We start from the raw sequence: 6,184 nt of genomic DNA on the forward strand, positions 1-6,184 counted from the left end.
CCGAATGGAACAATCCATCACAGATGTTTTCCCTATGGTTCTAGAAATGCATTATTTTTCATTTGTTAAGATCTGCTCACCTAGAAAACTTTCAGATATCTTAAATATACACACATACCCATAACCACACACACACACACACACAAGCCTATTACCTGTGCAGGCACACACACACACACACACTCTTTAAACACATAATTATTTGCTTATATATAAATATATATATATTTCTATATAGACAGGCATGGATATATGTGGAGAAAATAACGTCAGGAAGTTTACGATTTCAATAGTCTTTCAATTAGTCTTAATCTGCAAATGTTTCCTTCAAAAATTTTAATTTTAATTTATTTATGTAATTTATTTGAAAAGCAGATACACAGAAAGAGAGAGAGAGAGAGAGAGAGAGATCTAATCTGCTTTTTCACTCTTCAAATGCCTGCAGCAGCAAAGGCTCACCCAGGCACAAGTCAAAAGCTGGGGACGTAATCTGAGAATCCCCAGTCCATGGCAGTGACACAGTTAGTTGAACGATCACCTGATCCCTTCTAAGGTGCACTTCAGGTGGAAATTGGAATTGGGAGCAGAACCCTCAAGGCAGGGCACTCGAATATGGGATGCAGGAGTCTTAAGTGGCATTGTAACCACTATACCAAACTCTTTCCTGAAGGCCTTATTTTTTAACACCTAAATCAATGTTCTTGAATCATAAATATCAGCAGGTAGGTATAAGGAATGTTTCCACAGTGGGGGATTTCCTCAAAAGGGAGCAACATCTGCTGTTTCTCTTCAGTTTCACCCATTCCTATAATTTATACAAGACACCCAAGAAATTCTCCCAAAATATATACAGACTTTGAAAATGGACACCATTTCAATAAATTATAAGAAAACTTGACTTCATAGTCACACTAAAAAAATATACCATTGAAGATTAAGATACATAAAAGTATTAAGTAAAATAATTTTACCATACCGTACAGCTTTATAAGCTTACCAGGTAAATTTTTCTTTCATCAACTCAGCTACTTCTGACTTCTGGTAAGTTCTATCATGTAGAAAGAATGATATTTTACCTAGGGATATCAGGCTCTAAATATTTTAATTACCCCATTTTCTCAATGGAGATTTTTTTTTCCCTAGACATTTTCTGGAAATTGTTCCATTACCTCATTCACTGCCACCTGGGTAGCACATGTACTGCTGGTTTAGTGAAGAAAGTGGGAACAGATACAGAGTAGAATCATAGAGAAACTATGCCGGAGTTGTATTCACTGGGTTACGTGGATCAAGGAGCACACCGTGATGACTTTCTGGATCGATTGAAGACTCTAGGTATTTTCTAATCCTCAATTAATGAGATTCATGCCTCAGAAATTACAGATGGTACGTTCATTTGTTATCTCACAGAGAAAGAGACAGAATTCTTCATCCAATTCAATCTATAAAAAGATGAGCAGAATAATCAAGAGTCAGCAATAAAATTTTAAGAGATGAGAAACTCCATCCTTTTATTTCTGTTGTCAGCTGCTTTAAGAGTTTCTCAAATATGGCTAACAAAGCAACTTAGATGTTCAATCGCGAAATGTTTTATTTAGATTATTATAATGTATACTACTCTGAGCATTGTGGGCAGAAAGCGGACACAATTGAACAGATTTCATCACCGCTATTATTTTACCGTTCATAAAAACTGAATTAAGCACGTGTTATACCTCACACCATGCTAGAATTTTTAAATAATTTGTTCTACAGACCTTCTTGAAAAGTGTTTTTATATTCATTTTCTCTAAAAAAAAAAAAAAAAAAAAAAGAAGTTAAAGCTTTGAGGCTGCATTGTCGTACAGTGGGTTAAACACTGCTTGGATGTTAGTATAGCAAATTGGAATGCCTAGTTCAAGTCCCATAACATCCACTTGTGGTCAAGTTTCCTGCGAATAGGCACTGTGGGAGGTAGTAGCTGATGGCTCAGGTACTTGAGCTCCTGCTACTCACGTTGGAGACCCAACTTCAGGCAGTCTCAGCCCCAGCTAATGGGGGCACTGAGGCACTTGGAGAGTGAACCAGTTGAGAGATCACATATACACACTATCTACCAATAGAATAAACAAAATCAACAAGTAAACTCTTTTTTAAAAAAGAAATCAAGGGGCTGGTGCTGTTGCACGGTGGGTAAAGCCGCCACCTGCGGTGCTGGCATCCCATATGGGCACTGGTTCGAGTTCTGGCTGCTCCACTTTCGATCCAGCTCTCTGCTATGGCCTGGGAAAGCAGTGGAAGATGGCCCAAGTCCTTGGCCCCTGCACCCTCATGGGAGACCTGGAAGAAGCACCTGGCTCCTGGCTTTGGATCAGCCCAGCTCCAGCCATTTGGGAAAACTAGGGAGTGAACCAGCACATGGAAGACCTTTCTCTTTCTCTCTGTCTCTCTCTCTCTGCCTCTTCTTCTCTCTGTGTGCAACTCTGCCTTTCAAATAAATAAATTAATCTTTAAAAAAAAGAAATCTAGACTATCAAAGGTTAAGTAACATGTGCAAGATCAGTCAGCTTGTATGTTGCATGCAAGACCATCTGGAAATGTCTCTGTTATGCAGGACCATGTATTATTTTTAAAATATGCAGGGAGGATAACATGCTAAGTTGGAATAAGGAGTTGTAAAAAAAAAACAAAAATAGATGTAGATGACTGAAGAATGAGAAGACAAGTTTTGAATTCAGAATATCAGTCTATGCCTTCAAATTTACATAGTATGTTAGCAATAAAAAGACTGAAGTGAAAGAAGAAGTAAGTAAAAGGAATGAAGATTTGTTTCTTTGCTTTTTCGATACAGTGCACTAGGCACTTTGCACATGCAATCTTATTTAAATACCACAGCAGTTTTCCATGGTGGACATGGTTTTCAAAGTTAATAGATGGAGGAATTATAATGCACTTTCAGATGAATTTAAGCTGTAGTTTTCGCAGCCACGGAGTCCTGATAGTTTATCCTAAAGGACTCTTGTACTGTATGTACTTTCTAAGGCAGAGAGAGGCCTGTAGATACACCTATTTACAAAACAATTATCTAGAAATTTATTTGTATATTTCTCAGTTAATACCCTAAGTCCTGTAGCTAAAAAAAAAATGTTTGTCTAGTAGAATTTGGGTTTGGGTGTTGCAAAATATAACCTATATAAATGAAAGGAATCTTATAGAAATATAACAATTAGGAATATAAATTTAGTTACATAAAGCCAACCAACAAAACACTCTGCAAGTTATAGTATTTTTTTTATTTTGAAATTTACCAAAAAGTAATTGTATCCTGTATTTCAATCACTTTGCACAGGATATTTAACTTGATTCTGTGAGTTTAGAGTTCAGCAACATAATGTTATTAAAAGTGAAACTGTGACTTTTTTTTTTTTTTTGACAGGCAGAGTGGACAGTGAGAGAGAGACAGAGAGAAAGGTCTTCCTTTGCCATTGCTTCACCCTCCAATGCCTGCCATGGCCGGCGCGCTGCGGCCGGCGCACCACGCTGATCCAAAGCCGGGAGCCAGGTGCTCCTCCTGGTCTCCCATGCGGGTGCAGGGCCCAAGCACCTGGGCCATCCTCTACTGCACTCCCTGGCCACAGCAGGGAGCTGGCCTGGAAGAGGGGCAACCGGGACAGAATCCAGCACCCCGACCGGGACTAGAACCCGGTGTGCCGGCGCCGCAAGGCGGAGGATTATATTGAGCCACGGCGCCGGCAGAAACTGTGACTTCTAAATTACTGAGTTAAAATTACTGCTGAGTAGCAGAGAGACAATTTTTCTGTATAATTTTATGTGCTTAATCCTTTCTTTTTCATTTCCTCTTTTTTTTTTATTTAATGAATATAAGTTTCCAAAGTACGAATAATGGATTATAATGGCTTCCCCCCCATACCGTCCCTCCCACCCACAACCCTCCCCTTTCCCACTCCCTCTCCCCTTCCATTCACATCAAGATTCATTTTTGATTATCTTAATATACAGAAGATCAGCTTAGTATACATTAAGTAAGGATTTCAACAGTTTGCTCCCACATAGAAACATAAAGTGAAAAATAATAGATGATTTTTTTTTAATGATGATGAAATCAGATCAGACCTATTGTCATGTTTAATCCCAGTGAGAGTCAAGTTGGGAGTTGATGGCATGTACCAATGCCATCTCACTAGTCCAAGTGATCAATTTCAGTTCACAATTGATCATAATGAAAGGACTAAGAGTCAAAGGGAGCACATAAGCAAGTCTAGTACCTGCTAACACTAACCGATAGAACAAATAAAGGGGAGAGTGATCCAACATGGGAAGTGAGATACTCAGCAGACTCATAGAATGGCAGATGTCCTAAATAGCACTCTGGCCTCAGAATCAGCCCTAAAGGCATTCGGATCTGGCTGAAAAGCCCATGAGAGTATTTCAGGCATGGAAAGCCAAGACACTCTGGCAAAAGATCTCTGTGAGTGAGATCTCAGTGGAAAGAACAGGTCTTCAAAGAAGGAGGTACCTTTCTCTGAAGGGAGGAGAGAACCTCCACTTTGACTATGACCTTGTCTAAACAAGATAAGAATCGGAGAACTCAGAGGGCTTCCATAGCCTTGGAAACTCTTGACTGGAGCATAGGGAGATTACTGATGCCATAGACAGGAGTGTCAATTGGTAAAGTCAACAACAGGAGTCACTGTGCACTTACTCCTCATGTAGGATCTCTGTCCTTAATGTGCTGTACATTGAGATTTAATGCTATAACGAGTACTCAAACAATATATTTCACTTTGTGTTTCTATGGGGGTGCAAACTGTTGAAATCTTTACTTAATGCATACTAAACTGATCCTCTGTAAAAAAAAAAAAAAAAAAAAAAAAAGAAACTATCAACTCCCAACTTGACTCTCACTGGGATTAAACATGACAATAGGTCTGATCTGATTTCATTTCCTCTTAAAAACTATATCAACTCTACCTCTACCTTAACGGGCTGTTTTCCTGAACTACATGAATTGACATGTTGCATTATAACCTGCAGGTAGTTTGAAGGCCTCACACTTCAGTATTTTTGTTTCTGTGTTTTGGAAAGTAAAATCAATTCAAAAGTTCTTAATATTCACTTATGCAACACATAAAAACTGGTAATCTGCTTTAATAAGTTAAAAATGAATGCATTGTTGTCGCATTTGATACAGGTGTCAAAATAACTCCTGGGACCACATTACATATAAGAGTGCCTGGGTTTGAGTCTTGGTTCTGGTTACAATCCAGCTTCCTGTTAATGCATACCCTGAGAGGCAACAGGTCATTTCTCAAATAACAAAGTTCCTGTCACCCATGTGGGAGATCCAAACTGAATTCCCAGCTCTCAGCTTTGGCCTAGCACAGCCCACATTTATTGCTGGCATTTGGAGAATGAACCAGTGGATGAAAGATCTTTCTTTCTCTCTCTTTTCCCCCATTTTAAATAAAATGAAATGCAAAATGAAATAAATGAAAAACAAATAAATGGATGCTTAGATCTTCTGTTACTCCCAGGCTTCGCCACACTCATGTCTTGAATTCTGATAAAGAATTTTAACTCTTGTGAAATGGCTTTGACATAAATGAAGACTGGAAACCGCAACAACAGAACTTGAGCATTTGATGGATTTTGATGATTATTATCTATTAAAATATGGCCAAGTTATAAAATTATTCTTTTGGAAAGTACACCTCTAAGATGAGATATTTTCCTTTTTTTAATTTATTTTTCATTTTTTGACAGGCAGAGTGGACAGTGAGAGAGAGACAGAGAGAAAGGTCTTCCTTTGCCGTGGTTCACCCTCCAATGGCCACCGCAGCCAGCATGCTGTGGCTGGCACACCGCGCTGATCCGATGGCAGGAGCCAAGTACTTCTCCTGGTCTCCCATGGGTGCAGGGCCCAAGTACTTGGGCCATCCTCCACTGCACTCCCTGGCCACAGCAGAGAGCTGGCCTGGAAGAGGGGCAACCGGGACAGAATCTGGTGTCCTGACCGGGACTAGAACTCGGTGTGCTAGCGCCGCAAGGTGGAGGATTAGCCTAGTGAGCCACGGCACTGGCCAATATTTTCTTAAAATAATATAAAATATGTCATATTTGCAAAGCTTAATTAACACAGTTCAATTTTCTTTATTATCTCATTCTTAAGAAAATGAGCTAATTC

The sequence above is a fragment of the Oryctolagus cuniculus genome, chromosome 9 (genome assembly GCF_964237555.1).
Source record: "Oryctolagus cuniculus chromosome 9, mOryCun1.1, whole genome shotgun sequence".
Taxonomy (NCBI): domain Eukaryota; kingdom Metazoa; phylum Chordata; class Mammalia; order Lagomorpha; family Leporidae; genus Oryctolagus; species Oryctolagus cuniculus.